Genomic DNA, 17,351 nt, shown 5'->3' on the forward strand with positions numbered 1-17,351 from the left:
TACCAGCCTGCTAACGTTAGCCCCTACCAGCCTGCTAACTTTAGCCCCTACCAGCCTGCTAACGTTAGCCCCTACCAGCCTGCTAACCTTAGCCCCTACCAGCCTGCTAACTTTAGCCCTACTAGCCTGCTAACTTTAGCCCTACCAGCCTGCTAACTTTAGCCCTACTAGCCTGCTAACTTTAGCCCTACCAGCCTGCTAACTTTAGCCCTACCAGCCTGCTAACTTTAGCCCCTACCAGCCTGCTAACTTTAGCCCCTACCAGCCTGCTAACTTTAGCCCTACTAGCCTGCTAACTTTAGCCCTACCAGCCTGCTAACATTAGCCCAACCAGCCTGATAACATTTGCCCCTACCAGCCTGATAACGTTAGCCCCTACCAGCCTGATAACGTTAGCCCCTACCAGCCTGCTAACTTTAGCCCTACCAGCCTGCTAACATTACGTTAGCACTGAGTGAGTCAGCCAGTTGCTATTAACACCACCTAGCATACAGTTACATTAAAGTAAACCAACGTGTTGGGTTTTATGGGTATTATGACTCATACTGTGGTACTCCTCTCTGGGTGCAGTTGGTCTGTGTGACCAGCAGATGTCTCTCTCTCTCCAACAGTGAACTGGACTGAGCTCGGCCTCCAGTGATGCAGTTGGTCTGTGTGACCAGCAGAGGTTTCTCTCTCTCCAACAGTGAACTGGACTGAGCTCGGCCTCCAGTGATGCAGTTGGTCTGTGTGACCAGCAGAGGTTTCTCTCTCTCCAACAGTGAACTGGACTGAGCTCGGCCTCCAGTGATGCAGTTGGTCTGTGTGACCAGCAGAGGTCTCTCTCTCTCTCCAACAGTGAACTGGACTGAGCTCGGTTTCCATTCTCCACCCTTCTCACCAAATCCACTCCCAGTCATGATGGAGACTCCCTACAGCCAATGCTTTTACACCAATCCAATGCTTTTAAAATCTTTGTCAGGGAACGCGGAAGGGCTTTGGGAGAAGTGTTGATGCTGTTCTGTTCTCACTGGTAGGAACAGAAAGGTAATACAGGATTACAATGATAATTACATCACACAAATCAATTTACTGGAGGAGGGAGGGAGAGAGAGAGAGAGGGAGGGAGGGAGAGAGGGAGGGGGAGGGAGGGAGGGAGGGAGAGGGAGGGAGGGAGAGAGAGAGGGAGGAGGGAGAGGGGGGGAGGGAGGGAGAGGGAGGGAGGGAGGAGGGAGGGAGGGAGGGAGGGAGGGAGGGAGGGAGGGGGAGGGGGGGGAGGGAGGGAGAGGGAGGGAGGGAGGGAGGGGAGAGGATCATGTCATGGTGTCATAGCTGTCACACAGGTGAGGAGGGACATTGTGGGGGGGGGGGGGGTGTATATCTTACAGAGTGACTTCATTGATTGGTTGATTGAATTGATGTCACTGAGAGACTCCAATGCTGTCTCAGGTCTGAATCTCTGCTGTGCGCCTTCTAGGCAGAGTTGCAAAGAAAAAGCCATGTCTCAGACTGGCCAATAAAAATAAAAAGATTAAAGTGGTCAGCATCCAGGAGTCGCCTCTTCGCTGTTGACGTTGAGACTGGACAGAGGAACTCTGCCTTAGAAGGTCAGCATCCAGGAGTCGCCTCTTCACTGTTGACGTTGAGACTGGACAGAGGAACTCTGCCTTAGAAGGTCAGCATCCAGGAGTCGCCTCTTCACTGTTGACGTTGAGACTGGTGTTTTGCGGGTACTATTTAATAAAGCTGCCAGTTGAGGACTTGTGAGGCGTCTGTTTCTCAAACTAGACACTCTAATGTACTTGTCCTCTTGCTCAGTTGTGCACCGGGGCCTCCCACTCCTCTTTCTATTCTGGTTAGAGCCAGTTTGCGCTGTTCTGTGAAGGGAGTAGTATACAGCATTGTACGAGATCTTCAGTTTCTTTCTCACATGGAATAGCCTTCATTTCACAGAACAAGAATAGACTGACGAGTTTCAGAAGAAAGCTCTTTGTTTCTCAGGGTGTATAAAGGGAATAACATCAGGTTTGTTTCTCAGGGTGTATAAAGGGAATAACATCAGGTTTGTTTCTCAGGGTGTATAAAGGGAATCAAATCAAATCAAATTTGATTTGTCACATACACATGGTTAGCAGATGTTAATGCGAGTGTAGCGAAATGCTTGTGCTTCTAGTTCCGACAATGCAGTAATAACCAACAAGTAATCTAACTAACAATTCCAAAACTACTACCTTATAGACACAAGTGTAAGGGGATAAAGAATATGTACATAAAGATATATGAATGAGTGATGGTACAGAGCAGCATACAGTAGATGGTATTGAGTACAGTATATACATATGAGATGAGTATGTAGACAAAGTAAACAAAGTGGCATAGTTAAAGTGGCTAGTGATACATGTATTACATAAGAATGCAGTCGATGATATAGAGTACAGTATATACGTATACATATGAGATGAATAATGTAGGGTATGTAAACATTATATAAGGTAGCATTGTTTAAAGTGGCTAGTGATATATTTACATCATTTCCCATCAATTCCCATTATTAAAGTGGCTGGAGTTGTGTCAGTGTCAATGACAGTGTGTTGGCAGCAGCCACTCAATGTTAGTGGTGGCTGTTTAACAGTCTGATGGCCTTGAGATAGAAGCTGTTTTTCAGTCTCTCGGTCCCAGCTTTTTCAGTGTCAATGACAGTGTGTTGGCAGCAGCTAGTCTAAAGAAGGCCAGTTTTAATGCAGTTTTAAAGTGTCTTTAATCAGAACAGTTTTCAGCTGTGCTAACATAATGGCAAAAGGGTTTTCTAATGATCAATTAGCCTTTTAAAATGATAAACTTGGATTAGCTAACACAATGTGCCATTGGAAAACAGGAGTGATGGTTGCTGATAATGGGCCTCTGTACGCCTATGTAGATATTCCATTGGAACACAGGAGTGATGGTTGCTGATAATGGGCCTCTGTACGCCTATGTAGATATTCCATTAAAAATCTGCCGTTTCCCGGGTGGCGCAGTGGTTAAGGGCGCTGTGCCACCAGAGACTCTGGGTTCGCGCCCAGGCTCTGTTGTAACCGGCCGCGACTGGGAGGTCCGTGGGGCGACGCACAATTGGCCTAGTCTCGTCCGGATTAGGGAGGTGTTGGCCGGTAGGGATATCCTTGTCTCATCGCGCACCAGCGACTCCTGTGGCGGGCCGGGCGCAGTGCACAATAACCAAGGTTGCCAGGTGCACGGTGGTTCCTCCGACACATTGGTGCGTCTGGCTTCCGGGTTGGATGCACGCTGTGTTAAGAAGCAGTGCGGCTTGGTTGGGTTGTTTATAGGAGGACGCATGACTTTCGACCTTCGTCTCTCCCGAGCCCGTACGGGAGTTGTAGCGATGAGACAAGATAGTAGCTACTAAAAGAATTGGATACCGAGAAAACGGGGTAAAAAATAATTTAAAAATCTGCAGTTTCCAACTACAATAGTCAATAACAACATTAACGATGTATTTCTGATCAATTTCATGTTATTTTAATGGACAAAAAAAAGTGCTTTTCTTTCAAAAACAAAGACATTTCTAAGTGACCCCAAACTTTTGAACAGTAGTGTACTGTACCAGTATTTCATAAAAAATGAAAATCAAATCATTCCACTAACTGATCCTACACCAGGCTGACGGCCTGGGAGGACAGGACTCTCTGCTGACGGCCTGGGAGGACAGGACTCTCTGCTGACGGCCTGGGAGGACAGGACTCTCTGCTGACGGCCTGGGAGGACAGGACTCTCTGCTGACGGTCTGGGAGGACAGGACTCTCTGCTGACGGCCTGGGAGGACAGGACTCTCTGCTGACAGTCTGGGAGGACAGGACTCTCTGCTGACGGTCTGGGAGGACAGGAATCTCTGCTGACGGTCTGGGAGGACAGGACTCTCTGCTGACGGCCTGGGAGGACAGGACTCTCTGCTGACGGTCTGGGAGGACAGGACTCTCTGCTGACGGCCTGGGAGGACGGGACTCTCTGCTGACGGTCTGGGAGGACAGGACTCTCTGCTGACGGTCTGGGAGGACAGGACTCTCTGCTGACCGCCTGGGAGGACAGGACTCTCTGCTGAGGGCCTGGGAGGACAGGACTCTCTGCTGACGGCCTGGGAGGACAGGACTCTCTGCTGACAGTCTGGGAGGACAGGAATCTCTGCTGACGGTCTGGGAGGACAGGAATCTCTGCTGACGGTCTGGGAGGACAGGACTCTCTGCTGACGGTCTGGGAGGACAGGAATCTCTGCTGACGGTCTGGGAGGACAGGACTCTCTGCAGTAACAGGCTGACGGCCTGGGAGGACAGGACTCTCTGCTGATGGCCTGGGAGGACAGGACTCTCTGCTGACGGCCTGGGAGGACAGGACTCTCTGCTGACGGCCTGGGAGGACAGGACTCTCTGCTGACGGCCTGGGAGGACGGGACTCTCTGCTGACGGCCTGGGAGGACGGGACTCTCTGCTGACGGCCTGGGAGGACGGGACTCTCTGCTGACGGCCTGGGAGGACGGGACTCTCTGCTGACGGCCTGGGAGGACGGGACTCTCTGCTGACGGCCTGGGAGGACGGGACTCTCTGCTGACGGCCTGGGAGGACGGGACTCTCTGCTGACGGCCTGGGAGGACAGGACTCTCTGCTGACGGCCTGGGAGGACAGGACTCTCCGCAGCTGCCATCATAACATCTATTTTATTTCTGCGGTACAGTTGATAACCATGGCGATGAATGGTAAGAAGCCAACTTAACCGAAGCACACGTTCATATCTCTCTGTGTTGGCCGATGCTTACTATCCATCCTCTACTGTCTTCACTGCCTCAGCAGAAAATACATTCTATTCTAACAACCTATTTTATTTTTTGATTTAACTCGACAAGTCAGTTAAGAACTAATTCTTATTTACAATGACGGTCTAAGAACAGTGGGTTAACTGCCTTGTTCGGGGGCAGAACCACAGAATTTTACCATATAAAGACAGGGACACGTTCTAGCAACCTTTCAGTTACTGGCCCAATGCTCTAACCACTAGACTACCTGCTGGTTACTAGTCCAACACTCTAACCACTAGACTACCTGCTGGTTACTAGTCCAACGCTCTAACCACTAGGCTGCCTGTTGGTTACTGGCCTAACGCTCTAACCACTAGACTACCTGCTGGTTACTAGTCCAACGCTCTAACCACTAGGCTACCTGCTGGTTACTAGACCAACACTCTAACCACTAGGCTACCTGCTGGTTACTGGCCCAACGCTCTAACCACTAGACTACCTGCTGGTTACTAGTCCAACGCTCTAACCACTAGGCTGCCTGTTGGTTACTGGCCTAACGCTCTAACCACTAGACTACCTGCTGGTTACTAGTCCAACGCTCTAACCACTAGGCTACCTGCTGGTTACTAGACCAACACTCTAACCACTAGGCTACCTGCTGGTTACTGGCCCAACGCTCTAACCACTAGACTACCTGCTGGTTACTAGTCCAACGCTCTAACCACTAGGCTGCCTGTTGGTTACTGGCCTAACGCTCTAACCACTAGGCTACCTGCTGGTTACTAGTCCAACGCTCTAACCACTAGACTACCTGCTGGTTACTAGTCCAACGCTCTAACCACTAGGCTGCCTGTTGGTTACTGGCCTAACGCTCTAACCACTAGACTACCTGCTGGTTACTAGTCCAACGCTCTAACCACTAGGCTGCCTGTTGGTTACTGGCCTAACGCTCTAACCACTAGGCTACCTGCTGGTTACTAGTCCAACGCTCTAACCACTAGACTACCTGCTGGTTACTAGTCCAACGCTCTAACCACTAGGCTACCTGCTGGTTACTAGTCCAACGCTCTAACCACTAGGCTGCCTGTTGGTTACTGGCCCAACGCTCTAACCACTAGGCTACCTGTCTCTCTCACACTGGGTACTTCTGACCCCCTCCCCCAGTAACATGGGCATCTGCACATTTGACACAGTTTTTTCCCACCGATACAACACATTCCTTTGTCCCCGTGCCCTCCTACACACTTCTCACATCATGGAATCTCCCTCCTACACACTGCTGCAACATGACCATAAGCTTGGCATCTGAAACACCTCAGTGTGTTCGGCACAAAAGCGCTCAGTTGGATAAATGACATATCTTAACATGACTTTATCAGTGAAAGACTCGGCTTCAGAACTCAAAAGGACACAGACGGTGCCTTCTCAGTTTCACTGTGTTCTCCACCGTGGTCTGTGTTGCACAAAATGGCGTCACAGACACAGGGAATCTTCTATTTAACACTTAACGCCACCCCAGTAAGTAATCACTTATTTAAATGGCGCCCTGCTCCGGAGAGCAAGGCAAGTCACAGGTCTTGTCCTTGTTCACGTGACGCGAAGTGCTCCCTCTGGACGGAAGAAACGCAAAAGAAATCATCACTTGTCCACGTTGAGCTAGCGTCACAGATTTAACAGTTCCCAACTTATTTTCTACCCAGCCACAAATGGGTCAGCCAAAGGTAGGGATCCATTTTCTTCAAAAAATACAACTCCCACTGGGCCCAAATCATCTTCTGCGCTCATACTCACTCTCGTTGGGGGGAACATTTCTGTGCCATCAGAGACTGCAGAATACGGTTTCTACTTGGGGGCCATTCTTCCTCAAAAACACATCTTCCCACTGCACTCAGGTTTTCTCAGTCATTCCTCGCTGTCCCATAAACCCACATTTATCCAGCAACACAGCTATGCAGAAGTGGCACGAAGAATAGAGCACCATGCAGCAGCCGAGTTAAACCATCTGCTAAACATTTTTTAATTTAACCATTTATTTTACTAGGCAAGTCAGTTAAGAACAAATTATTATTCACAATGACGGCCTACAGGGGAACAGTGGGTTAACTGCCTTGTTCAGGGGGACAGAACGACAGATTTTTACCTTGTCAGCTCAGGGATTCAATCAAGCAACCTTTCGGTTACTGGGTCCAAAGCTCTAACCACTGGGCTACCTGCTGGTTACTAGTCCAACACTCTAACCACTAGGCTAACTGCTGGTTACTGGCCCAACGCTCTAACCACTAGTCCACCTGCTGGTTACTAGTCCAACACTCTAACCACTAGGCTACCTGCTGGTTACTAGTCCAACGCTCTAACCACTAGGCTAACTGCTGGTTACTGGCCCAACGCTCTAACCACTAGTCCACCTGCTGGTTACTAGTCCAACACTCTAACCACTAGGCTACCTGCTGGTTACTAGTCCAACGCTCTAACCACTAGGCTACCTGCTGGTTACTAGTCCAACACTCTAACCACTAGGCTACCTGCTGGTTACTAGTCCAACGCTCTAACCACTAGGCTACCTGCTGGTTACTGGCCCAACACTCTAACCACTAGTCCACCTGCTGGTTACTAGTCCAACGCTCTAACCACTAGGCTACCTGCTGGTTACTAGTCCAACACTCTAACCACTAGGCTACCTGCTGGTTACTAGTCCAACGCTCTAACCACTAGACTACCTGCTGGTAACTAGTCCAACACTCTAACCACTAGACTACCTGCTCTAACCACTAGGCTACCTGCTGGTAACTAGTCCAACACTCTAACCACTAGGCTACCTGCTCTAACCACTAGGCTACCTGCTGGTAACTAGTCCAACACTCTAACCACTAGACTACCTGCTGGTAACTAGTCCAACGCTCTAACCACTAGACTACCTGCTGGTAACTAGTCCAACACTCTAACCACTAGACTACCTGCTGGTAACTAGTCCAACACTCTAACCACTAGACTACCTGCTCTAACCACTAGACTACCTGCTCTAACCACTAGACTACCTGCTCTAACCACTAGTCTACCTGCTGGTTGCTAGTCCAACGCTCTAACCACTAGACTACCTGCTGGTAACTAGTCCAACGAGTCTCCATCCTTTACACCAGTAGACTACCTGCTGGTAACTAGTCCAACACTCTAACCACTAGACTACCTGCTGGTAACTAGTCCAACGAGTCTCCATCCTTTACACCACTAGACTACCTGCTCTAACCACTAGTCTACCTGCTGGTTGCTAGTCCAACGCTCTAACCACTAGGCTACCTGCTGGTAACTAGTCCAACACTCTAACCACTAGACTACCATTTCATCATCATATTTTACTCCAATATTTAACTGTTTGATTTATTCATTTATAAACAAAGCAAACAAAGTCAGCGAAAAGGCGTCTCCTTGTTTTACACTTGAGGGCGTGGCTAAACCAATCTGTACGATATATTCATTAACGCTGTCATGTTCTGACCTTAGACCTTTTGTTATGTCTATGTTTTACACCCGAGGGCTAAACCAATCTGTACGATATATTCATTTACGCTGTCATGTTCTGACCTTAGTTCTTTGGTTATGTCTTTGTTTTAGTATGGTCAGGGCGTGAGTTGGGTGGGTTGTCTATGTTCGTTTTTCTATGATTTGCTATTTCTGTGTTTGGCCTGGTATGGTTCTCAATCAGAGGCAGCTGTCAATCGTTGTCCCTGATTGAGAACCATATTTAGGGAGCCTGTTTTCATTTGTGTTTCGTGGGCGATTGTTTCCTGTTGGATGTTTGTGGCACAGTTCAGGACTGTTTCGGGTTTTCGTTTGTATCAGTCACTTTGTATTCTTTAGTGTTCAGTTTAATAAACTAAAATGGACACTTACCGCGCTGCACATTGGTCTGATCTCTCCTAATCCTCCTCCTCTCTCCTCCTCCTCCTCTCTCCTACTCCTCCTCCTCTCTCCTCCTCCTCTCTCCTACTCCTCCTCCTCTCTCCTACTCCTACTCCTCTCTCCTCCTCATCTCTCCTCCTCCTCCTCTCTCCTACTCCTCCTCCTCTCTCCTACTCCTCCTCATCTCTCCTACTCCTCCTCCTCTCTCCTACTCCTCCTCCTCTCTCCTACTCCTCCTCATCTCTCCTACTCCTCCTCCTCTCTCCTACTCCTCCTCCTCTCTCCTACTCCTCCTCATCTCTCCTACTCCTCCTCCTCTCTCCTACTCCTCTCTCCTACTCCTCCTCATCTCTCCTCCTACTCCTCCTCCACTCTCCTACTCCTCTCTCCTCCTCATCTCTCCTACTCCTCCTCCACTCTCCTACTCCTCCTCCTCTCTCCTACTCCTCCTCCTCTCTCCTACTCCTCCTCCTCTCTCCTACTCCTCCTCCTCTCTCCTACTCCTCTCTCCTACTCCTCCTCATCTCTCCTACTCCTACTCCTCTCTCATACTCCTCCTCATCTCTCCTACTCCTCCTCCTCTCTCCTACTCCTCCTCCTCTCTCCTACTCCTCCTCATCTCTCCTCCTCCTCCTCTCTCCTACTCCTCCTCCTCTCTCCTCCTCCTCCTCTCTCCTACTCCTACTCCTCCTCATCTCTCCTCCTCCTCCTCTCTCCTACTCCTACTCCTCCTCCTCTCTCCTACTCCTCTCTCCTACTCCTCCTCCTCTCTTCTACTCCTACTCCTCTCTCCTACTCCTCCTCCACTCTCCTACTCCTCCTCCTCTCTCCTACTCCTCTCTCCTAATCCTCCTCCTCTCTTCTACTCCTACTCCTCTCTCATACTCCTCCTCATCTCTCCTACTCCTCCTCCTCTCTCCTACTCCTCCTCCTCTCTCCTACTCCTCCTCAGAAGAGGACGAAAACCCTTACTAAAGCGCATACAAGCAATTGGTACATTGAAAAGAGACTGGATTTGCGTGATAAAATTTCCCATCAATCCCTGTCTTTGACAAACTACAGGCTAAAATATCCCTGTTCCCATCAATCCCCTGTCTTTGACAAACTACAGGCTAAAATATCCCTGTTCCCATCAATCCCCTGTCTCTGACAAACTACAGGCTAAAATATCCCTGTTCCCATCAATCCCCTGTCTCTGACAAACTACAGGCTAAAATATCCCTGTTCCCATCAATCCCCTGTCTTTGACAAACTACAGGCTAAAATATCCCTGTTCCCATCAATCCCCTGTCTTTGACAAACTACAGGCTAAAATATCCCTGTTCCCATCAATCCCCTGTCTTTGACAAACTACAGGCTAAAATATCCCTGTTCCCATCAATCCCCTGTCTTTGACAAACTACAGGCTAAAATATCCCTGTTCCCATCAATCCCCTGTCTTTGACAAACTACAGGCTAAAATATCCCTGTTCCCATCAATCCCCTGTCTTTGACAAACTACAGGCTAAAATATCCCTGTTCCCATCAATCCCCTGTCTTTGACAAACTACAGGCTAAAATATCCCTGTTCCCATCAATCCCTGTCTTTGACAAACTACAGGCTAAAATATCCCTGTTTAAAAAATAAACATCAAATCAATGAAACGTGCAACAGGAAACTCTTCTTCGTGTAATCTGTTTCTGACTATTGTACAGAATGAGAAGATATGATCTGTAGATGTCACGTTGACCCCAGGTAGAGTAGCTGCTACATGTTAATGGACCCCAGGTAGAGTAGCTGCTACATGTTCAGTAGTTAATGGACCCCAGGTAGAGTAGCTGCTACATGTTAATGGACCCCAGGTAGAGTAGCTGCTACATGTTAATGGACCCCAGGTAGAGTAGCTGCTACATGTTAATGGACCCCAGGTAGAGTAGCTGCTACATGTTAATGGACCCCAGGTAGAGTAGCTGCTACATGTTCAGTAGTTAATGGACCCCAGGTAGAGTAGCTGCTACATGTTAATGGACCCCAGGTAGAGTAGCTGCTACATGTTCAGTAGTTAATGGACCCCAGGTAGAGTAGCTGCTACATGTTAATGGACCCCAGGTAGAGTAGCTACTACATGTTAATGGACCCCAGGTAGAGTAGCTGCTACATGTTAATGGACCCCAGGTAGAGTAGCTGCATGTCCAGTAGTTAATGGACCCCAGGTAGAGTAGCTGCTACATGTTCAGTAGTTAATGGACCCCAGGTAGAGTAGCTGCTACATGTTAATGGACCCCAGGTAGAGTAGCTACTACATGTTCAGCAGTTAATGGACCCCAGGTAGAGTAGCTGCTACATATTCAGTAGTTAATGGACCCCAGGTAGAGTAGCTACTACATGTTCAGTAGTTAATGGACCCCAGGTAGAGTAGCTGCTACATGTTAATGGACCCCAGGTAGAGTAGCTGCTACATGTTAATGGACCCCAGGTAGAGTAGCTGCTACATGTTCAGTAGTTAATGGACCCCAGGTAGAGTAGCTGCTACATGTTAATGGACCCCAGGTAGAGTAGCTACTACATGTTAATGGACCCCAGGTAGAGTAGCTGCTACATGTCCAGTAGTTAATGGACCCCAGGTAGAGTAGCTGCTACATGTTCAGTAGTTAATGGACCCCAGGTAGAGTAGCTGCTACATGTTAATGGACCCCAGGTAGAGTAGCTGCTACATGTTCAGTAGTTAATGGACCCCAGGTAGAGTAGCTACTACATGTTAATGGACCCCAGGTAGAGTAGCTGCTACATGTTCAGTAGTTAATGGACCCCAGGTAGAGTAGCTACTACATGTTAATGGACCCCAGGTAGAGTAGCTACTACATGTTAATGGACCCCAGGTAGAGTAGCTGCTACATGTTAATCAGGTAGTTAATGGACCCCAGGTAGAGTAGCTGCTACATGTTAATGGACCCCAGGTAGAGTAGCTGCTACATGTAGTTAATGGACCCCAGGTAGAGTAGCTGCTACATGTTAATGGACCCCAGGTAGAGTAGCTGCTACATGTTAATGGACACCAGGTAGAGTAGCTGCTACATGTTAATGGACCCCAGGTAGAGTAGCTGCTACATGTTAATGGACCCCAGGTAGAGTAGCTACTACATGTTAATGGACCCCAGGTAGAGTAGCTGCTACATGTTCAGTAGTTAATGGACCCCAGGTAGAGTAGCTGCTACATGTTAATGGACCCCAGGTAGAGTAGCTGCTACATGTTAATGGACCCCAGGTAGAGTAGCTGCTACATGTTAATGGACCCCAGGTAGAGTAGCTGCTACATGTTAATGGACCCCAGGTAGAGTAGCTGCTACATGTTAATGAACCCCAGGTAGAGTAGCTGCTACATGTTAATGGACCCCAGGTAGAGTAGCTGCTACATGTTAATGGACCCCAGGTAGAGTAGCTGCTACATGTTCATTAGTTAATGGACCCCAGGTAGAGTAGCTACTACATGTTCAGTAGTTAATGGACCCCAGGTAGAGTAGATGCTACATGTCCAGTAGTTAATGGACCCCAGGTAGAGTAGCTGCTACATGTTCAGTAGTTAATGGACCCCAGGTAGAGTAGCTGCTACATGTTAATGGACCCCAGGTAGAGTAGTTGCTACATGTTAATGGACCCCAGGTAGAGTAGCTGCTACATATTCAGTAGTTAATGGACCCCAGGTAGAGTAGCTGCTACATGTTAATGGACCCCAGGTAGAGTAGCTGCTACATGTTCAGTAGTTAATGGACCCCAGGTAGAGTAGCTGCTACATGTTAATGGACCCCAGGTAGAGTAGCTGCTACATGTTAATGGACCCCAGGTAGAGTAGCTGCTACATGTTAATGGACCCCAGGTAGAGTAGCTGCTACATGTTAATGGACCCCAGGTAGAGTAGCTGCTACATGTTAATGGACCCCAGGTAGAGTAGCTGCTACATGTTCAGTAGTTAATGGACCCCAGGTAGAGTAGCTGCTACATATTCAGTAGTTAATGGATCCCAGGTAGAGTAGCTGCTACATGTTAATGGACCCCAGGTAGAGTAGCTGCTACATGTTCAGTAGTTAATGGACCCCAGGTAGAGTAGCTGCATGTTCAGTAGTTAATGGACCCCAGGTAGAGTAGCTGCTACATGTTAATGGACCCCAGGTAGAGTAGCTGCTACATGTTAATGGACCCCAGGTAGAGTAGCTACTACATGTTAATGGACCCCAGGTAGAGTAGCTGCTACATGTTAATGGACCCCAGGTAGAGTAGCTACTACATGTTAATGGACCCCAGGTAGAGTAGCTGCTACATGTTAATGGACCCCAGGTAGAGTAGCTACTACATGTTAATGGACCCCAGGTAGAGTAGCTGCTACATGTTAATGGACCCCAGGTAGAGTAGCTACTACATGTTAATGGACCCCAGGTAGAGTAGCTACATGTTCAGTAGTTAATGGACCCCAGGTAGAGTAGCTGCATGTTCAGTAGTTAATGGACCCCAGGTAGAGTAGCTACTACATGTTAATGGACCCCAGGTAGAGTAGCTACTACATGTTAATGGACCCCAGGTAGAGTAGCTGCTACATGTTCAGTAGTTAATGGACCCCAGGTAGAGTAGCTGCTACATGTTAATGGACCCCAGGTAGAGTAGCTGCTACATGTTAATGGACCCCAGGTAGAGTAGCTGCTACATGTTAATGGACCCCAGGTAGAGTAGCTGCTACATGTTAATGGACCCCAGGTAGAGTAGCTGCTACATGTTAATGGACCCCAGGTAGAGTAGCTGCTACATGTTAATGGACCCCAGGTAGAGTAGCTGCTACATGTTAATGGACCCCAGGTAGAGTAGATGCTACATGTTCAGTAGTTAATGGACCCCAGGTAGAGTAGCTGCTACATGTTAATGGACCCCAGGTAGAGTAGCTGCTACATGTTAATGTTAATGGACCCCAGGTAGAGTAGCTGCTACATGTTAATGGACCCCAGGTAGAGTAGCTGCTACATGTTAATGGACCCCAGGTAGAGTAGCTGCTACATGTTAATGGACCCCAGGTAGAGTAGCTGCTACATATTCAGTAGTTAATGGACCCCAGGTAGAGTAGCTGCTACATATTCAGTAGTTAATGGACCCCAGGTAGAGTAGCTGCTACATGTTCAGTAGTTAATGGACCCCAGGTAGAGTAGCTGCTACATGTTCAGTAGTTAATGGACCCCAGGTAGAGTAGCTGCTACATGTTCAGTAGTTAATGGACCCCAGGTAGAGTAGCTGCTACATGTTAATGGACCCCAGGTAGAGTAGCTGCTACATGTTAATGGACCCCAGGTAGAGTAGCTGCTACATGTTAATGGACACCAGGTAGAGTAGCTGCTACATGTTCAGTAGTTAATGGACCCCAGGTAGAGTAGCTGCTACATGTTAATGGACCCCGGGTAGAGTAGCATGTTAATGGACCCCAGGTAGAGTAGCTGCTACATGTTAATGGACCCCAGGTAGAGTAGCTGCTGTTCAGTGCTACATGTTAATGGACCCCAGGTAGAGTAGCTGCTACATGTTAATGGACCCCAGGTAGAGTAGCTAACATGTTAATGAACCCCAGGTAGAGTAGCTGCTACATGTTAATGGACCCCAGGTAGAGTAGCTGCTACATGTTAATGGACCCCAGGTAGAGTAGCTGCTACATGTTAATGGACCCCAGGTAGAGTAGCTGCTACATGTTCAGTAGTTAATGGACCCCAGGTAGAGTAGCTGCTACATGTTAATGGACCCCAGGTAGAGTAGCTACTACATGTTAATGGACCCCAGGTAGAGTAGCTGCTACATGTTCAGTAGTTAATGGACCCCAGGTAGAGTAGCTGCTACATGTTCAGTAGTTAATGGACCCCAGGTAGAGTAGCTGCTACATGTTAATGGACCCCAGGTAGAGTAGCTGCTACATGTTCAGTAGTTAATGGACCCCAGGTAGAGTAGCTACTACATGTTAATGGACCCCAGGTAGAGTAGCTGCTACATGTTCAGTAGTTAATGGACCCCAGGTAGAGTAGCTACTACATGTTAATGGACCCCAGGTAGAGTAGCTACTACATGTTAATGGACCCCAGGTAGAGTAGCTGCTACATGTTCAGCTGCTACATGTTAATGGACCCCAGGTAGAGTAGCTGCTACATGTTAATGGACCCCAGGTAGAGTAGCTGCTACATGACCCCAGTAGCTACATGTTAATGGACCCCAGGTAGAGTAGCTGCTACATGTTAGATGGACATGTTAATGGACCCCAGGTAGAGTAGCTGCTACATGTTAATGGACCCCAGGTAGAGTAGCTGCTACATGTTAATGGACCCCAGGTAGAGTAGCTACTACATGTTAATGGACCCCAGGTAGAGTAGCTGCTACATGTTCAGTAGTTAATGGACCCCAGGTAGAGTAGCTGCTACATGTTAATGGACCCCAGGTAGAGTAGCTGCTACATGTTAATGGACCCCAGGTAGAGTAGCTGCTACATGTTAATGGACCCCAGGTAGAGTAGCTGCTACATGTTAATGGACCCCAGGTAGAGTAGCTGCTACATGTTAATGGACCCCAGGTAGAGTAGCTGCTACATGTTAATGGACCCCAGGTAGAGTAGCTGCTACATGTTAATGGACCCCAGGTAGAGTAGCTGCTACATGTTAATGGACCCCAGGTAGAGTAGCTGCTACATGTTAATGGACCCCAGGTAGAGTAGCTGCTACATGTTAATGGACCCCAGGTAGAGTAGCTGCTACATGTTCAGTAGTTAATGGACCCCAGGTAGAGTAGCTACTACATGTTCAGTAGTTAATGGACCCCAGGTAGAGTAGATGCTACATGTCCAGTAGTTAATGGACCCCAGGTAGAGTAGCTACTACATGTTCAGTAGTTAATGGACCCCAGGTAGAGTAGATGCTACATGTCCAGTAGTTAATGGACCCCAGGTAGAGTAGCTGCTACATGTTAATCAGCTACTAGTTAATGGACCCCAGGTAGAGTAGCTGCTACATGTTAATGGACCCCAGGTAGAGTAGCTGTTAATGGATTCAGGTAGAGTAGCTGCTACATGTTAATGGACCCCAGGTAGAGTAGCTGCTACATGTTAATGGACCCCAGGTAGAGTAGCTGCTACATGTTAATGGACCCCAGGTAGAGTAGCTGCTACATATTCAGTAGTTAATGGACCCCAGGTAGAGTAGCTGCTACATGTTCAGTAGTTAATGGACCCCAGGTAGAGTAGCTGCTACATGTTCAGTAGTTAATGGACCCCAGGTAGAGTAGCTGCTACATGTTCAGTAGTTAATGGACCCCAGGTAGAGTAGCTGCTACATGTTAATGGACCCCAGGTAGAGTAGCTGCTACATGTTAATGAACCCCAGGTAGAGTAGCTGCTACATGTTAATGGACCCCAGGTAGAGTAGCTGCTACATGTTAATGGACCCCAGGTAGAGTAGCTGCTACATGTTAATGAACCCCAGGTAGAGTAGCTGCTACATGTTCAGTAGTTAATGGACACCAGGTAGAGTAGCTGCTACATGTTAATGGACCCCAGGTAGAGTAGCTACTACATGTTCAGTAGTTAATGGACCCCAGGTAGAGTAGCTGCATGTCCAGTAGTTAATGGACCCCAGGTAGAGTAGCTGCTACATGTTCAGTAGTTAATGGACCCCAGGTAGAGTAGCTACTACATGTTAATGGACCCCAGGTAGAGTAGCTGCTACATGTTCAGTAGTTAATGGACCCCAGGTAGAGTTAAGACCCCAGGTAGAGTAGCTACATGTTAATGGACCCCAGGTAGAGTAGCTGCTACATGTTAATGGACCCCAGGTAGAGTAGCTGCTACATGTTCAGAAGTTAATGGACCCCAGGTAGAGTAGCTGCTACATGTTAATGGACCCCAGGTAGAGTAGCTGCTACATGTTAATGGACCCCAGGTAGAGTAGCTGCTACATGTTAATGGACCCCAGGTAGAGTAGCTGCTACATGTTAATGGACCCCAGGTAGAGTAGCTGCTACATGTTCACATGTTAATGGACCCCAGGTAGAGTAGCTGCTACATGTTCAGTAGTTAATGGACCCCAGGTAGAGTAGCTGCTACATGTCCAGTAGTTAATGGACCCCAGGTAGAGTAGCTGCTACATGTTCAGTAGTTAATGGACCCCAGGTAGAGTAGCTGCTACATGTTAATGGACCCCAGGTAGAGTAGCTGCTACATGTTAATGGACCCCAGGTAGAGTAGCTGCTACATGTTAATGGACCCCAGGTAGAGTAGCTGCTACATGTTAATGGACCCCAGGTAGAGTAGCTGCTACATGTTAATGGACCCCAGGTAGAGTAGCTGCTACATGTTAATGGACCCCAGGTAGAGTAGCTGCTACATGTTAATGGACCCCAGGTAGAGTAGCTGCATGTTCAGTAGTTAATGAACCCCAGGAAGAGTAGCTGCTACATGTCAACCAGTTGTTAATGGACCCCAGGTTAGAGATATGTCATCCAACTCTGGTCCTGTGGTTAATGGACCCCAGGTATCTCTGGTCCTGTGTCCAATAGGTTAATGGACCCCAGGTAGGGTAAAGTAACTCTGGTCCTGTTCATAGTTAATGGAGGTAAGGTAGAGTAGCTGCTACATGTTAATGGACCCCAGGTAGAGTCTGCTGTGGTCCAATGTTAATGGACCCCAGGTAACTCTGCTACATC

Source organism: Oncorhynchus nerka, linkage group LG26 (genome assembly GCF_034236695.1).
Source record: "Oncorhynchus nerka isolate Pitt River linkage group LG26, Oner_Uvic_2.0, whole genome shotgun sequence".
Classification (NCBI taxonomy): Eukaryota; Metazoa; Chordata; class Actinopteri; order Salmoniformes; family Salmonidae; genus Oncorhynchus; species Oncorhynchus nerka.